Genomic DNA, 8,293 nt, shown 5'->3' with positions numbered 1-8,293 from the left:
CGGGGAGAATGTGCAAACTCCACACGGACAGTGACCCAGAGCCGGGATCGAACCTGGGACTTTGGCGCCATGAGGCAGCAGTGCTAACCACTGTGGCACCGTGCTGCCCGCAGTTGTATTTTATATTGGACACGATTCAGCAGACTCAAGTAAAGGCCCGCTGAACGGCGTGTTTAGCGGGGTGTTTCTCGGCGCCAGCATCACCAAGAAAAAGCCCGCTATTCAACGGCACTTTTTAAAAATAAATTTAGATTACCCAATTATTTTTTCCAATTAAGGGGCAATTTAGCGTGGCCAATCCACCTATTCTGCACAGTTTTGGGTTGTGGGGGCGAAACCCACGCAGACACGGGGAGAATGTGCAAACTCCACACGGACAGTGACCCAGAGCCGGGATCGAACCTGGGACCTCAGCGCCATGAGGTGGTTGTGCTAACCACTAGGCCACCGTGCTGCCCTTATTCAACGGCACTTTGCCATTTTATTTTGGTCTGAGTGAGGAACTCTCCGTCGAGGTCACTCTTAAAGACTATTCACATATTGGGATGCCATTCTTAAAGGCAGCCCAAATATTGTGACCTCCCTCTGCACCCCAATCTCGGCCTCAGGACCCCCCTCCACTTCATCCAACTTACCTCTTCCGGGTCCTCGAGCTCCTCTTCATCCCACCTCTGATGGGCAAGACCCCCCTGGGACTGACCCATGGCACAGGCAACCTGGCACCTGGACACCTTGGCACTGACAGCATGGCACCCTGACAGTGCCATGTGCAGATTGCAACGCCCCATGAGGTTCCATTGAATATTACGAGATATTTTGAGCATCACAAAGCTCATTGCAGGCCTCTCACTAGATTCAATGGCTTCGTCTGACATCAAATTGGGTGTAACGAGGCTGCTGAATGCCGCTCATTGTCTCTCCCTGTTCTTTCGGGAAAAACTGCAACACTTCACATTTCTGTGCATTAATTTTCGTCTGCTAATTGTCCACCCATTCCACCAACTTGTCTATGTCCTTTTGAAGTTCTACTCTATCCTCCTCATGATTTACAATTCTTCATATCATCCACAAATTAGAAATTGTGTCACATACCCCAAGATGTAGGTTATTAATAAATTCATCGGGCAGCACCGTTGCACAAGTGGATAGCACTGTGGTTTCACAGTGCCAGATCGCAGGTTCGATTCCCCGCTGGTTCACTGTCTGTGCAGAGTCTGCACGTTCTCCCTGTGTCTGTGTGGGTTTCCTCCGGGTGCTCCGGTTTCCTCCCACAGTCCAAAGATGTGCAGGTTCGGTGGATTGACCATGATAAATTGTCCTAAGTGACCAAAAGGATTAGGAGAGGTTATTGGGTTACGGGGATAGGGTGGAAGTGAGGGCTTAAGTGGGTTGGTGCTGACTCAATGGGCCGAATGGCCTCTTTCTGCACTGTATGTTCAATGTTCTATGTTTTATATATTAGAAAGAACCGGGATCCTCTCCCTGAGTAACCACCCTACAAACCTCCCTCCAACCCAAAAAAACAACCATTCACTACAACTTTTTTTCCTGTCTATCAGCTAATTTCATATCTATGTTGCTACTGTCCCTTTTATTCCATGAGTGCACAACTTTGCTCACAAGTCTGCTGTGAGGCATTGTGTCAAACGCCTTTTGAAAATCCATGTGTGCCACATCAACAGCATTGCCTTTAACAACCTTCTCTGTTCCCTCCAGCAAGTTAATTAAACACCATTTGCTCTTAAATCCTGCAGACTTTCCATAATTTAACTTTTCTGGTGCCTTATTTTTTTATCGGTTCATGGAATGTGGGTGTCACTGGCTACGCCAGCAGTTATTGCCCAATCACTAACTGCCCTTGAGAAAGTGGTGGTGAGCTGCATTATGAAACTGCTGCAATCCATGTGGTGGAGGTACACACTCAGCAATGTTGGGAAAGGAGTTCCAGGATTTCGACCTCGCGAAGGAACGGTGATATAACTCCAGGTCAGTCAGGATGGTGTGTGTTGGAGGGGAACTTGCAGGTACTGGTGTTCCCATTCATCTGGTGCCCTTGTTCTTCTACTTTTTAATAAATTTAGAGTACCAAGTTATTTTTTTTCCAATTAAGGGGCAATTTAGCGTGGCCAATCCACCTAATCTGCACATCTTTGGGTTGTGGGGATGAAACCCATGCAGTCCGGGGGAGAATGTGCAAACCCCACACGAACAGTGACCCAGGGCCGGGATTCGAACCCAGGTTCTCAGCGCCACAGTCCCAGTGCTAACGACTGCGCCACCATGCCCCCCCCCCCCCCCCCCCCCCCCCCCGCCGTCCTTTTAGATGGTAGAGGTTCTGGGTTTGGAAGGTGCTGTCGATGAAGCCTTGGTGATTTGCTGCAGTGCATCTGCATACACTGCAGCCACTGTGCGTCAGTGGTGGAGGGAGTGAAGTTGGTACATGGAGTGCCAACAAGCAGGTTTTTTTGTCTTGGACGGTGTTAGGCTTCTTGCATGTTGTTGGAGCTGCACTCGTTCAGGCAAGTGGGGAGTATTCCATCACACTCCTGCCTTGTAGGTGGTGGACAGGCTTTGGGGAATTAGGAGATGAGTTACTCACTGTAGGATTCCCAGCCTCTGACCTGCCCTTGTAGCTACAGCATTTATATTGCTAGTCCAGTTCAGTTTGTGGTCAATGGCATGTTGATATTGGGGAATTCAGGGATTGTAATGCTATTGACTGTCATGAGGAGGTGATCAGATTCTCTCTTATTGAAGATGGTTATTCATGGCCAACTCACGGATGGTGAAACAGCAAAAGAGGATGTATTTGATGTACCAAAAGTAATAATCTCCTGTGATTGAGGAAAGGTGGGTTTTTATTCCTGTGCCCTGTTAATGTTTTGGGATGAACTTGGAAAGATTCCACCTCATACTGTGCTATACGGTGTAATATATTCCAAGTATTACTGGACTCATTTATGTTTTTGACCTTTTACACGCCCCATTATCAGCTGGATGTCTTGTCGAACATGAGCCATGAGGATTTGGGGTCCACAGAAACATCTTTAGCACACTATGATGTGGGGCTGGCTTCCCTCTCTGAGTACGGACCTTCCACTCCACCCCACACCCCCAACCCCACCATTTTCACCCCTTTCAACCATTTCCAGCAAAAACTGTGTACCCTCTTGAAGAAGGAGGCTAAATTGGATAAGTCAAGTTTTATTTTTGTTAGTGGTGTTCTGCTTCAGTTATATTTATCTTATATGTACATATATATAATTGTTACATTTTAGACTGAATTTAATGATTTGACAGTTTATCTTTTATCTTTTGGAATGAACAGGAAATGTGGTCTTTGGTGCTGAGGAACATTTTTCCAGTGTTATTCCTGTGGCAGGTCTATTCATTCATGGAAAAATGGTGTCTGTTATGCTTCAAAGAGGAATCAGCTTCTGTGCTCTGAACACAAATACAGAAACTTTCAAGAATGTAAATTTCTAAAAATAATAACATATTTTAGATTCTGGTGGAAATGTTCTCAATACCATCAGGAAATACACATTTGCTTCACTTCTTACACCTTTTTCTTGCTTCACGTAATCTCAACATTCAATTCATCTCCGTACAACCTTTTTGCCAGTTCCCAAGGGAGCTGAAGACTATCTTGGCCAACATTGGGAGTCAAACTTGAAGCTGAGGATTACACAGGAAATACAGCACAGAGGCAGGCCATTCAGCCCAGCCAGTCTAGATTCCTGGATAAAAGCAAATTACTGCGGATGCAGGATGTTCCAGTGAAGCTCAATGCAAACTGGAGGGTTCCAGTGAAGCTCAACGCAAACCGGAGGAACAACATCTCATCTTCCGGTTCGGCACGCTACAGCCTTCCGGTCTCAACATCAAATTCAACAACTTCAGATGATTAGCTCTACCACCTCGACCCATTTATTTTCATCCCAATTCATTTTAACTGGCTTTTACCATTTCTTTCTTTCTTGTCTTTCCTTATATATATTTACCCACACCCATCTTATCCACCTTTCCTTACCCTTTCTCCCCTTTGCTTCCCCTCCCCCACATCACAGTTTTTAAAAATAAATTTAGACTACCCAATTAATTTCTTCCAATTAAGGGGCAATTTAGCGTGGCCAATCCACCTAGCCTGCACATCTTTGGGTTGTGGGGGCGAAACCCACATAAACACGGGGTAAATGTGCAAACTCCACATGGACAGTGACCCAGAGCCGGGATCGAACCTGGGACCTCGGAGCTGTGAGGCATCAGTGCTATCCACTGCGCCACCGTGCTGCCCCTACATCTGTCACAGTTTACCCTCTGATGTTAGTTTCTCTGCTGTTTGGCCTTTCACACCTTTTGTTCTCTCTGGGGACTGCCATTAGCTCTCTTTCCCCTTGGTTTCTGTGCCTGTCAGCACCCCACTTCCCTGGGTTTCTGTGGCTATGACTCATCTTTCATTCTCACTCCGTAGTATAAATACTTCCCACTTTCTCTGTCTTTTAGCTTTGACAAAGGGTCATCTGGACTCGCTGGGCGGAATTCTCCGCAACGGCCGATGCCGTCGTGAAACCTGGAGTGTTTCACGATGGCTTCGGAGGCCGTTCCTCGCCCCCTATTCTCCCCCCGGGGGGCTAGGAGCGGCGTTTCGTGAAAATCGGCCGCCGGGCCTTGACGCTGACGTCAAGGCGGCGCGCCGAGAATGATGTGGCGGCGGTGCCTAAGTGACGTCAGCCATGCATGCACAGGTTGGCTGGCTCCAACCCGCGCATGCGCGGTTGCCGTCTTCCCCTCCGCTGCCCCGCAAGACATGGCGGCCTGATCTTGCAGGGCGGCGGAGGGGAAAGAGTGCGTCTCTTGGAGACGCCGGCCTGACGAACGGTGGGCACCGATCGCGGGCCAGTCCCCTCCCGAGCACGGCCGTGGTGCTCAATCCCCTCTCCGCCCCCCACAGGCCCCAAACTCACCTTTCGCGCTATGTTCACACCAGCAGCAACCAGGTGTGGTTGCCGCCGGCGTGAACAGGTCAGGAACGGCAGGCTGCTTGGCCCATCCGGGCTGGTGAATCGCCGGTCGCCGGGAAAAACGGCGAGCGGCGATTCTCCGAGCGGGGGTGGGAGAATCGTGGGGGGGTGCCAGAGCGGCCCTCCCGCGATTCTCCCACCCAGCGTGGGGAGCGGAGAATTGCGCCCGAAACATTAGCTCTTTTCTCTCCCTACAGATGCTGCCACACCTGCTGAGATTTTCCAGCATTTTTTCTTTGGCTTCAGGCTTGATTCCTTGTCCATGGTTTGGAGCAACACAGACTGGCAGGCTCTCTATATCTGCCTGCTCTAAGCTGAGATGCTTGTTTTCTGTGAGCAAAAGCACACCAGATAAACCCGACACAAAGAGGCAGTTCCTCCATCTTATCTCCATGGTAATGTGACATACCTAGGATGTTGCCAAACAGAAATTTACATTAAATTTTGTTGTGTTTTAAGGGGGTTTGCTTTCACTTCCAACAGAGACAAAAGGATAACCAGGTTACCACACTGTAGGTTACTTAACCAGTCATCAGAATTTATTTACAGAGGTGTTGCTTGCCTACAGTCTAAGATGGAAGAGAGGGAAAATGTCCCAAGTGCCTCTGGTGATGTCACCATGTAATCATGTGACACACTATAAGAGGGCATTGGTAGCATGGGACAGTGGCGCAGTGGTAAGCACTGCTGCCTCATCCGCTGAGGACCCGGTTTCAATCCCGTGTGGAGTTTGCACATTCTCCCTGTGTCTGCACCCTGTGCAGGGTGGGTGGATTGGCCATGCTAAACTGCCCCTTAATTGGAATTTTTTGTTTAAAAAGACGGCATTGGTTACTATACATAACTTGTTTTAGCTTCAAAATCGGACATTTCTCCCTGAGATTTGCATGACTAATTTATATATCCAATGGAGTTAACAGCCCTTTATCAGACAAGAAACCCCTTGTTTATGAAAGAGCTTTAGCTGTTTTGATCTGGGACTTTAAATAGTTTAAATCTTTTATTGAAATAATTGTAGCCCTTGCTGTCCCTGCCAAAAGCTCAAAGACGGCTTCTCTGATATTTAAGTTTTCTCAATTCTAATCATGACTGATTAAATAAACATAGGTTACCAATTAAACAGTAATTACCCCAGATATGTTTGAATTGCACTTATTTCAGGGTTGTCCATCAGTTTCTCAATCGGATGTTCCTGTTTACCTTACATTTAAGACATTAATTCCTAAAACTAAAGGACATACCCGCTAAAGCACATGAATTATGAAATTAGATATTCACAACATTCCCCACAAGAAGAAACATTCTCTCTGAATTCACTGTTTCCAAACTTTTCATTATTCAAAAGACTTCGATTATGTCACTCCTTTGCTCAAGAGAAAAAAAACCCCACTCTGTCAATCCTTTCCTGATATGTGTATCCACCCATTTCTGGTATCATTCTTGTAAATCTTCGCTGCATTGGTTGAGTTTGATTTTGATTACAACACGGTGAACTATACTGAACACTCAATCTTTCCCAATTGTGGGCAACAGTAGCATTTTACTACTGTTCCACGTCTTCTCTACCTCTGTACATTGTGAGTATGCTTTCGGCTAAAACAAAGCGTAAAGGGTATGTATAAAGCCAGGCTAAGAGGCCAATGAGACAATCTTTGGTATGTTGAATGCTTGGTGCAGCCAGTGTGACATGACTCTGGAACTGTGCAAAGTAAGTTAAAAACTCCTCACAAAGATAATACAATATTCTATCATCTATTACAAGACATCTGGACTAATCCATTGTTTTTCATGAGTACAGGGGCTAATTATCCAGCGAGTGTGAGTTCTTGTTAATAATTCTCGAAATAAAACTCTGGTTTGAGTCTCTATGAAACTGTAACATTGTGGTAAATGTCTGACTGGTTCGCTAGTGATCTGCAGGAAGGGAAACCTGCCATCTTTATTCGGTTTGCTCTGTGTGGACAGAATTTTACAATCCTCCGTCTGGTATTTACAGTCCCTCCGACTGTAAATACCAGACAGCCTTCCCACTAACCTCCCACCTGCCCACAACCAATCATTAATTTTGCATGGGGCAGGTGAGGCCCAGCACAGCCCCTATGCCCTCGCCCAATCAAGGCCCCACATTGGCCAACTAATGGCAAATTTCCAGCCTCAGCCTCAATATTGCAGTCAACGGAAGGGGTTCAGGGGCTGAAAAGAAGTCTAGCAGGTACGCCTAGCAGGTAAGGCTGCTCAGGCCTTGGGTAGGTGGTGGTTAGATGCCACTTTCAAGATCACTTTCCCTATCCTCACCCCACCAAAGACTGGCTTACTTGGATTGTTCCTTCCCACCTGCCCTTCAAATCGCCCTTCTTCCCCACTTGGCCTCCCATCTCTGCCTCAAAACCCTGAATTTATCTATGTCCTGTGGGCTCCATGCAGGGAATGCATCCTTGCTGATGCTGGCTACCCCTCAACTAATTAATGCTTTGAGGAACATTGATTAGCTGGAGCTGAGACTTTTGCCCCGTTGGCCAATCTGATGGGCTGGCAGTTATCTAAACTAGAACTTCCTCCTGAGTAATGGGTGGAAGCCTTGCCTCCAGCCAATGGCTGTAGCACAGATATGATCATCAGGAATGCATTCTCACCAATGTCTCTGGTGTTAGGGTGGGAAACCTCGCCATTGGAAAGATTCTGCAATTTTGCCCTTGTGATTCCAGATCCATACCAACGGTGTTCACATTTAACTGCCCGTAGTAGCCTAGTGAGTCAATCAGATCACTAGCCAGAGCAACTGTAAGTGCTGGTGATCCTGAGAATGAATAAATAGTAATGAATGGCTTAGAACAAAGAACATTACAGCACAGGAACAGGCCTCAAGCCTGAACCGATCCAGATTCCTTATTTAGACCTACTACTTATTGCCCAATCTGTATCCTTGTGTTAGTGTTGTTTAAGTATTGATCTCCTGGGATTAATGTGTTTTACAGGCTATCAGAGCATCAGTGGATGACTGGTATTCAGGTCTCTGTGTTATTTGGAAAAGAACTACAGTAATAGTTTTCCTCTTGTCCCCAGCTCTTCACCATGATTAGAAGCTCGGTGTAGGAGAAATCGCAAAGCTTTCGGGCATCCTGAACTCACAAATTTAATAAACCATCTTCTACTTTTCTTTTTGCAGGTTGCAGAAAGAAGAAAAATAAAAAATTCTTCAGGTACAAATTGCTGTCAATTGTTGTCTGACTCATGCCCTTGTGAAAAAGCTTGGGACATTTACTCTGTTA

This window comes from Scyliorhinus canicula, chromosome 1, assembly GCF_902713615.1.
Source record: "Scyliorhinus canicula chromosome 1, sScyCan1.1, whole genome shotgun sequence".
NCBI classification, from domain to species: domain Eukaryota; kingdom Metazoa; phylum Chordata; class Chondrichthyes; order Carcharhiniformes; family Scyliorhinidae; genus Scyliorhinus; species Scyliorhinus canicula.
This window is presented reverse-complemented; position numbering follows the sequence as displayed.